Raw genomic sequence first — 10,675 nt, 5'->3', positions numbered from 1 at the left:
TTTTAATTATCTTATTATGTATGTGATTACACAGTCTCTGTCCTCAGACACACCATTACAGATGGTTGTGAGCCACCATGCAGTTGCTGGGAATTGAACTCAGGACCTCTGGAAGAGCAGTCAGTGCTCCTCTTCCTCCTCTTCCTCCTCCTCCTCATCTTCTTCCTCCTCCTCCTCATCTTCTTCCTCCTCCTCCTCCTCATCCTCCTCCTCATCCTCCTCATCCTCCTCCTCCTCCTCATCCTCTTCCTCCTCATCCTCTTCCTCCTCATCCTCTTCCTCCTCATCCTCCTCCTCATCTTCCTCCTCCTCCTCCTCCTCACCCTCCTCCTCCTCATCCTCTTCCTCCTCATCCTCCTCTTCCTCCTCCTCCTCCTCCTCTTCTTCTTCTTCTTCTTTTTTGAAGCTGGGGACCGAACCCAGGGCCTTGCGCTTGCTAGGCAGGCGCTCTACCACTGAGCTAAATCCCCAACCCCTTCGTGCTCTTAACCACTGAGCTATCTCTCCAGTCCGATGGTGAGCTTTTTAAAGCACAAAAATCATGTCCTCGATTGATATACCTCAGTTACCAAGAATAGTAAGCCAGAAGCACAACTACTGAAGCCAAAAGGCAAGGTTAGTGGATGTAGAGTCTTTCACAGAACTATGGACTTTGGTGGATTCGGTCTTTGTTTTCGTTTTGGCGGGTGGTGCTGTCTATGTGCTGAGTTTTTTGGTTTTTTTTTTTTTTTCTTTTTTCCGGAGCTGGGGACCGAACCCAGGGCCTTGCGCTTGCTAGGCAGGCGCTCTACCACTGAGCCAAATCCCCAGCCCTGTGTGCTGAGTTTTACAGCCTGAATGATACTTCCGTCATGGAGTCAGTTGTGCTAAGGTCTGGGGGCCTGTTACGCCAGCACCTCGTTAATAGAGGTGAAATTCAATAAATATTTGGACACCCTTAAGAGACAGATGCTGGTGTGTGTATGTGCTGGGATCAGGATCTAAAGTGAATCAATGAATGAATAAATGAATAAATAAATAGGGAAAAAAAGAGAGATTGCTGTTAGTGTCCCACAATGAGAGACAGTATTGTCACGATCACAGACACCCTCAAGCCCCACCACTCCCATTCTGCCCAATGCCCACTTCCCTCAACACGTCTTCGTCACACCTTCAAGTCCTCTTTTTTATAACCTAATTCTTCAGTGCCCAGCATCTGACCCTCCCCACAGGCAGAGATTACATGCATGTACCACCAGGTATGGTTTATGCAATATTGGGGATCAGGAACACTCACTCCTTTTTCCAATTCTAAAATCTTGGAAATAGTTTCAAGGTGTTCCTCATCTGCAGAGTGAGTATGAGGGCCCGTCTGAGATACACTTGGTCTTGTCTGAGAAAGGCAGCAAATCGCTTGAAAGCATTTTTCTAAATGCTCAGGGGTTTCGTAGATATTAAGAACTGAAGTGGGAAGCTCCCGGAAAGGGCGGTGCAGATCTTCCTGGTTGCTGCTGCCGCAGAGAGCTCGTGGGCAGCACCCCGAGAGCGAACTTGAGCCTCGGGACCACAGGTAAGACCAACTTTTCTGCTGCAAGTGACCTGCCTGGTGAACTCGGGACACACAGAGGCAGAATTCATCTAGGACCGGGCACGTCCTGTGTTTACTGGGAGCCCCAAACCCGCGGATCCCGGCCCACAGCAGCTCTCTGCTCCCAGACCCCGTGGGAGAGAGACCTCACCGCCTGGTCAGGTGGGCACTCCTGAGGCTGCAGAGCGGAAGAGACCACCAACACTGCCCACCCCTGCCCACATCCCTGGCCCAAGAGGAAACTGTATACAGCCTCTGGGTTCCCGCAGAGGAGGGCCCAGGAGCAGGAGGACCGCTGCGCCTGAGATACCGCCGGAACCTGAAGGAAACAGACCGGATAAACAGTTCTCTGCACCCAAATCCCGTGGGAGGGAGAGCTAAACCTTCAGAGAGGCAGACATGCCTGGGAAACCAGAAGAGACTTCACCCTGCACACATCTCGGATGCCAGAGGAAAACACCAAACGCCATCTGGAACCCTGGTGCACGGAAGCTCCCGGAAAGGGCGGCGCAGATCTTCCTGGTTGCTGCCGCCACGGAGAGCTCATAAGCAACACCCCACGAGCAAACTTGAGCCTCGGGACCACAGGTAAGACCAACTTTTCTGCTGCAAGTGACCTGCCTGGTGAACTCAAGACACAGACCCACAGGAACAGCTGAAGACCTGTAGAGAGGAAAAACTACACGCCCGAAAGCAGAACACTCTGTCCCCATAACTGACTGAAAGAGAGGAAAACAGGTCTACAGCACTCCTGACACACAGGCTTATAGGACAGTCTAGCCACTGTCAGAAATAGCAGAACAAAGTAACACTAGAGATAATCTGATGGCAAGAGGCAAGCGCAGGAACCCAAGCAACAGAAACCAAGACTACATGGCATCATCGGAGCCCAATTCTCCCACCAAAACAAACATGGAATATCCAAACACACCAGAAAAGCAAGATCTAGTTTCAAAATCATATTTGATCATGATGCTGGAGGACTTCAAGAAAGACGTGAAGAACTCCCTTAGAGAACAAGTAGAAGCCTACAGAGAGGAATCACAAAAATCCCTGAAAGAATTCCAGGAAAACACAATCAAACAGTTGAAGGAATTAAAAATGGAAATAGAAGCAATCAAGAAAGAACACATGGAAATAACCCTGGATATAGAAAACCAAAAGAAGAGACAAGGAGCTGTAGATACAAGCTTCACCAACAGAATACAAGAGATGGAAGAGAGAATCTCGGGAGCAGAAGATTCCCTAGAAATCATTGACTCAACTGTCAAAGATAATGTAAAGCAGAAAAAGCTACTGGTCCAAAACATACAGGAAATTCAGGACTCAATGAGAAGATCAAACCTAAGGATAATAGGTATAGAAGAGAGTGAAGACTCCCAGCTCAAAGGACCAGTAATATCTTCAACAAAATCATAGAAGAAAACTTCCCTAACCTAAAAAAAGGGATACCCATAGGCATACAAGAAGCCTACAGAACTCCAAATAGATTGGACCAGAAAAGAAACACCTCCCGTCACATAATTGTCAAAACACCAAACGCACAAAATAAAGAAAGAATATTAAAAGCAGTAAGGGAAAAAGGTCAAGTAACATATAAAGGCAGACCTATCAGAATCATAGGTACCTCATAGGTAGCAATGAATATCCTAGTAAGAGCACCAGTGGAAGGGGAAGCCATGGGTCCTGCTAAGACTGAACCCCCAGTGAACTAGATTGTTGGGGGAGGGCAACAAGGGGGGAGGATGGGGAGGGGAACACTCATAAAAAAGGGGAGGGGGGAGGGGGATGTTTGCCTGGAAACCGGGAAAGGGAATAACACTCGAAATGTATATAAGAAATACTCAAGTTAATAATAAAAAAAAAAAAAAAAAAGAACTGAAGTGGATCGGCAAGACTGGATACTCTCACGTTCATACAGCCGGTGACCAGTGAAGGCTGAGTGAATGAAAACTATGTGTGAACCGGATGTGGTGGCTTTAATCCCGGAACTCAAGAGGCAGAGGCACATAGAGAAACCCTATCTTGAAAAATGGGGGAGGAAGAAACAGGGGCAGAATGAAAAAGGGAGGAAGGAAGAAAGGAAGGAATGAGAAAGAAAAGTGGAAATAAGTCACGTATAAAACGAGAGTTAAAGCCTACGTCATCCTGTCTGACGGGTCATCTGAAAACCCAGGAGAATGTTTTAAAGTAACTATTTTAAAGCAGTTGTTCTTAAATCTTGACCCCAGGGCTGACTGCATCAGCATCATCTGATATCTTCTTAGAAATGCAAGTTCTCAGGCTTTTTCCTCAGGACCAATAAAACAGAAACTCCAGGGTCAGATCCAGTAACCCTTAACCCGTCTTCTAGATGGGACGACTGCAGCTAACACCTGGGAACCACTGAGAGGAAGAATATTGCTCTTCCACGGGGAGGGGCAAGGGGAGTTAGAGAGATGGCTCACCAGTTATGAGCATTGGCTGTTCTTCCGGAGGACCTTGGCTTAGTTCCCAGCATCCACATGACCTCTCAGAACTGTAACTCCCAATTCTAGGCAACCCAATGCCTCTCCCTGACCCTCAAGGGCATCAAGAACTCATGTACGCAAGTAGGCAAAACACACATATAATATAAAAATAAAAGTCTTAAGTAAACGGAGAGGCTGGAGAGATAGCTTTGTTGGTAGAGTGCCTGCCATGCAAGCATGAGGACATAAACTTAATACCTAGCACCCACATAAAAAGTGTAAGGGATGGTGGAGTTCCTGCAATTCCAGTGCTAGGGGGATAGAGATAAAAGGATAGGCACTCACAGGCGGGCCAGCCCAACCTAATCAGCATGCTGTAGACTTAGGAAGTGACCTTCCATCGATCCTGCCTCAAGTTTTCAGTTAAGCAGGATGCCTGATATCAACCTTTGGTGTGCACACTTGTGGTGCACAAATGCACACGTACCTGCTGTACCCATATATACCTGCTGCACACAAACATGATACACATACTCAACAGGGAAAGGGACAACAGAGGACCAACAATACGTATTGTTTCCAGATGTGAGCTTGGGATTCTGAGATGCTCGTGTAGTCACTAATGGCTACCTCATGGAAGCTTCGGGCCTTCCCTGAGCTGCTTGCTTTCTGATGAAACCCCAAGGCAGGATCACCTCATGAGTGACACTGCTAATGTCCGGCAAAACTCCAAACTAGGTTCTTTGTCCTCTCTGAGAGATGTCGGGGACTCCATGCAGGCCTGAGCCTCCTGAGGAGTTGTAGCAAACAACCTTCCCCTTTGAGGATCAGTCCGACTGCGTCTACAGGCACCGTCAGCTGTCTACATTTAGATCCTGACCCTGCTGTTTGACAACTCTACAGCCATCAGTAAGCCCGTTACTATGGCTCCACTTCCTAGGGCATAGCATAGTGACCATATTTTGCTTCTTGGATTTAGTGAGGATTGAAGGAGACTGTGTATGGAAAATGTCTGGCTTGGTAATGGGTGGTGGCTGCTATGACTATTACACTCCTATACTGAATGTCCTTTAAGGCCACTCTTGCATAGATTTTTCTCCACTTGAGTCTTGAAGCCTTAGAAAACCTGTTCTCACTCCAACTTCCCCGTTCTCCACTATTCCTGTTTTTTTTCCCCCCTGATACCCATTACTAATTAGGTGCAGCCCTTGGTCAAAGCCCCAAATGTTCGTCCATCACTTCCTGATTAAATGTGACCCAGGTTTTCACTTTCACAACCCAGCCTGGTAAGACAAGCCTCTCTCCAAGCCTCTGTTTCTTCGGCTGTGGAACTCAGGGCTCATGGCACCAGCTCCAGCTGATGAGTGGATTCAGTGAAACGACTCAGGCCAGGTGATTAGCTGGGTCTGACATGTGATAAACATCCAAAAAGCATCTGTGCTTACTATTGCTTCTCATCCATAGACAACTAATCTTGTGCTTCTTGCTTCCTGCTAAGGAAAACCCAGGTTCAGCTCCCAAAGCTCCAGAAGCCCTAGGCATTCAGTATATGACAGCAGCTCCTACAGAGGAAAGGTTGGTTATACCCTGGAGGAGGCTGGTGGAGAGGTGGGGCAGTGGAGTGGCCTAGTTCACACTTAGAGAGCCCTAATACACATAGGAAAGCAGCAGACATAAACCTAAATGGTGAAGAACAAAAGAGGCGCAGTTCAAGCACTGTCTCACCGCCTAGAAGGAAACACATGGCGTGGATACAGTCACTGGCTTTTGTCTCCTTGGGAATGAGTACACAGAAGATGTCATGTCCTCTAGTAGCTCACTGGTAGAATCTGCCCAGATGGTGGAAACTATAGGAAGACAGGTTTCCTCTCCAAATGTCTAGAGTTCCACAGATACTTGCTGACTGGATGTGAGACCTGCTCCACAAAAGGTGTATCCTCGATGGTTTACACCTGGTAAATCCAATGGCTGGAGTAGTAACAGACCTTAGAGCAGTGCTTCTCAACCTTCCTAATGTTGCGACCCTCTAATACAGTTCCTCATGTTGTGGTGACCCCCAACCATAAAATTATTTTTGTTGCTACTGTTATGAATCGTAATGTAAATATCTGTTTTTTTTCCTACAGTTTTAGGTGACCCCTGTGAAATGATCCACCCCTTTCATGGTCAAACTTTGGTGGTTCGACCCCCAAAGAGGTCATAACTCACAGGTGAGAACTGCTGCCCCACGAGGCAGCCTACTACTTTTGTTTTGATAACCAGGTATGTTGTCAATCTATAGATTGGTGCTGCTCTCATCCTTAGCTAAAGATGCTTCTTTGTGCAGTGGTGGCAGTCAATTCAGAGAGTTATCACTAGTCAGAGTGCTGAGAGTACGTGACCGCTGATGACTCACACACACACACACACACACACACACACACACACACACACACACACGCCAAGGCGAGAGAGGCACACGTAGAGGGCGCCTGTGGAGAATGTGAGGGGAATTTGGGGACAGATAATCAATACATATTATATATGTATAAAATGGTAAAATAAATCAATACATAATAAAAGAGTCACAGAGATCTAGAATAGACTATCTCATGAGGAGATCCTCACCAGTGCCAATATCTAAGCAGAAGCTTGGCATTTACTTAGCCAAGCTGTCATGGGGTTTGGGGGACTAGGTGCTGGAAGTGTGCCCGGTAGAGATAGCGTCATTGTGAACCCTGGGAGCCATCATTCTACAAAACTCCAGGCCGATAACAATCCAATCCCTCTGTGACTCGACTCTGCGATTGCACTTACCTTCAGAAAATCCTCTGGATTTCTTCTCCTTAGCCTCACTGCACACCCTGCCCCAGTCCCCTGCAAGAGCCCCTCTTAACTTCTGGAAGAGAGATTGCTCACTTAAAAGCTCTATTGAGATGTTTCTGTGTCACAGTGTGTGCTGGCCTACTTTACACTAGATACTGGGGAGAAAGCCTGGAAGGCACAAATGTTTCTGGTGCACACGCCTGGCCCCGGCTTCTGGACTCGTGTCCAGGGAATGACTGTGGACAAAGTCAATTCTCTTCCCATCCATCTCTTCATGAAAGGAAATCTCCCCAGGATGCTGGCCCCTAGCCAAGTCTCCCCAGAACAAAGGGAATGCTCACTGCTGTCAGTAACGGCTCTCTTCTCCCTCTGCAGAACCTCTGAAATGGCATGAGCCAGGCAGAGCCTGGGGGCATACAGCGCCCCGGTGTATACGAGACTGTACATACAGGTTCATCACCCAAACTCCAGTGCCCCACAACTGGAAACAAATCCCAGCCTGCAAGAACTAGCGGTGCGGCCAGGACAATTTCTTATCCTCCCTATACTCCGTTTTCTCATTTGTAGAATGAATATATTATTGACAGCATCCCCTTCATAGGAAGCGTTTAAAATAATGCTTAATGCATAGAAAATACATAATGCGCGTTACCCACATATTATTATGTCCTAAAATAAGCCATTTTCCTAAAGTACAGGCCCAGTTTCTCTTACTGAGGAGAGCCAGTTTCCTAAGTATAGGTTCTGTGAGTCCTTTGATACTGCAGGGCTGTGACTGTCAGGTTAGGAGGGCACTGTGTCAGCCCTTCCTGGGAAATAACACTCCCGAGATGCCTTTCTCATTCTGAGGGTCAATGTGTACTTTTCCATGACAGGACAATTGAACTGAAAAGATGAAAGATAATCTTTGATTTGAAATTATAGTGTAGTTTTCTCCATTGTGTGGGGTACACCATGACCTATCAGCAGACGGGAAGGGAAGGAAGGATCCTGACTATGCCACAGACACAGCATGGGCATAACAGGAAATGGTGGGAAAGTGATGTCAAGAAAAAGACGTAGGGCATGACCCAGGAACTAGGGAGAGAGAACCTCTTAATGTCCCAACAATGGGAAAAGGTTAGGAAAACTTTAGAATCTATGGGAGGCGGGAAAGTCTGCAGCTATGAAAACTTACCTCTGTGAAAAAATGCATAGCCATGTGGAAGAAAGCATATTCGATATAATTTTGAAAATAGCTGGATTTTTCTAAATTAATGGAATACCATATGTAGAGATGAAATTAGTACATCTGCTTCTTTTGGCTCAGGAGAAGTGGTATCATATATGAAAGCCGAGCCTGCTAGGAAACATCATACTGTCATAGGCCGAATGCTTACTTTCTGCCTCAAAGTCATTAGTTAAAAATCCTTCTCCTCAAAGTGATGAGACTAGGAGTTGGAACCTTCGGTCTGTGACCAGATCTCAGAGGCAAGGGCTCTCATGAATGAGATTGAAAAGTAAGAAAGAAAAGAGGACAGGGGACAGGAGGGGAGGAGAGGGGAGGTGAAGGGAGGGGAGGTGCCATAGAGACTGTCTTTTCTTCCTTTTCTTTTTTTTTAAACACTATTAAGCTTTTATTAAAATGATATCAAGGTCCCCTAAACAAATGCAGAACTTGCATTTCTTTTTTTTATCTAAATAAATATAGAAGTATTTCTTTTTTTAATTTTTTATTAGATATATATTTTTTACTTACATTTCAAATGTTATTCCCCTTTCCAGTTTCCTGTCCATAAGCCCCATTCCCTTCCCCTCCCCCTCCCCCTCCCCCATATGGGTATTCCCCCCACACACATCCCCCTTACTACCCCCCATATTCCCCTGCACTGGGGGGTCCAACCTTGGCAGGACCACGGGATTCACCTTCCACTGGTGCCCCAACAAAGCTATTCTCTGCTACATATACAGTTGGAGCCCTGGGTCAGTCCATGTGTAGTCTATCAGTATGGTTTAGTCCCTGGAAGCTCTGGTTGGTTGGCATTGCTGTTCTTATGGGGTTGCAAGCTCCTTCAACTCTTTCAATCCTTCCTCTAATTCTCCCCAAGGGGGTCCTGTTCTCTGTTTGGTGGTTTGCTGCTAGCATTGACCTTTGTATTGGACATGCTCTGGATGTGTCTCTCAGAAGAGATCTATATCTGATTCCTTTCAGCATGCATTTTTTAGCTTCATCAATCTTACCTAGTTCTGGTGGCTGTATAGATATGGTTCACATGTGGGTCAGGCTCTGAATGGGTGTTCCTTGAGTTGCTCCTCTAAACTTTGCTTCCATATTCCCTCCTATGGATATTTTTTCCCCTTTTAAGAAGGAGTGAGAGCATCCGCATTTTGGTAATCCTTCTTCTTGAGCTTCCTGTGGTTGTGGATTGCATCTTGGGTAATTTGAGCTTTTTGGCTAATATCTACTTATCAATGAGTGCATACCAAGTGTGACCAAGTATGTTTTTCTGTGATTGAGTTACCTCACTCAGGATGATATTTTCCAGTTCCACCCATCTGCCTATGAATTTCATAAAGTCATTGTTTCTGATAGCTGAGTAATATTCCATTGTGTAGATGTACCACATTTTCTGTATCCATTCCTCTGTTGAAGGGCATCTGGGTTCTTTCCAGCTTCTGGCTATTGTAAATAAGGCTGCTATGAACATAGTGGAGCATGTGTCTTTGTTATATGTTGGGGCATCTTTTGGGTATATGCCCAAGAGAGGTATAGCTGGGTCCTCAGGTAGTGGAATGTCCAATTTTCTGAGGAACCTCCAGACTGATTTCCAGAGTGGTAGAACTTGCATTTCTATTAACTCTTTTTTTCTTTTCTTCATTTTTTTCTTTCTTTTTATTTTCTTCCATTTTCATTAAATTGGGTATTTCTTGTTTACATTTCTAATGTTATTTCCTTTTTCAGTTTCCAGTCCATCAGCCCCCTAGCCCCTCCCCCTCCCCTTCTATATGGCTGTTCCCTTCCTCATCCACCTCCCCATTACCACCCCCCCAACAAGAGACTGTCTTTTCTAATCTATGAGGATGTATGAGAAGGTGGCTGTCTATGAACCAGAAAGCAGTTCTCAACCAGACACTGAAGCTACTGCCAGTTTGTTGACCTTCTTAGTGTTACAAAGTGGGAAAACTGGTTCTGTAGTTTATGAACTGCACAGTGTACAGGATTTTGTTATAGCAGCCTGGACAGACTAACAGCAAAACCTACAAGTATTATGCATCTTCTTTTTCTGCTTTCATGGACGAGAATCCAAAACCAAGTTAGCCTTGAAATATACATTTAAATTTAGCATAGTTTCCTCGAGGCTTAGAAACAAAGGGAGATGGGAAGAGAGATGACTAGAGATCGGATTGTCTTTGTGTCTGAATCCCAAGTTAAGATGTCAGGGCTGGAGTATGTTGTATGTGGAAAACCTCTTGTAAACCTGGAAATTGTTATTTTAGGACCTACTTTGGCAAGAGGAGAAGGAAGTCCTTGAGTGAGAGGCTTATGGGGTGAGGAGTTTACTGGGGTTCCAGAGGCAGAGTTCTCAGCCTCCTGCTGCTATCTTTCACTACTTGAAACAGTACAGCCCTGAGATGGAGAGAGGGGAGAAGCCATGACAGGACAAGATGGCAGGTGATGTTAAGATTCTGCTGTGTATTTACAGGTTGTTATTAATGTTCTCAAGGGATGGATGGTACTGGGCTTTGTATGTTTAAGTGGGCAATTATATCTTACCAATTAGATCTAAGATTACTGTGTTGTGTGTTCTTTTATGTGAGGGTTTGAGTGTAGGAAAGTGTGCGGCTGGGATGTGTTTCTGCCCAGATATCTAGC

The sequence above is a fragment of the Rattus norvegicus genome, chromosome 5, assembly GCF_036323735.1.
Source record: "Rattus norvegicus strain BN/NHsdMcwi chromosome 5, GRCr8, whole genome shotgun sequence".
Taxonomy (NCBI): domain Eukaryota; kingdom Metazoa; phylum Chordata; class Mammalia; order Rodentia; family Muridae; genus Rattus; species Rattus norvegicus.
The sequence above is the reverse complement of the archived record's forward strand: the minus strand, read 5'-3'. Positions refer to the sequence as shown.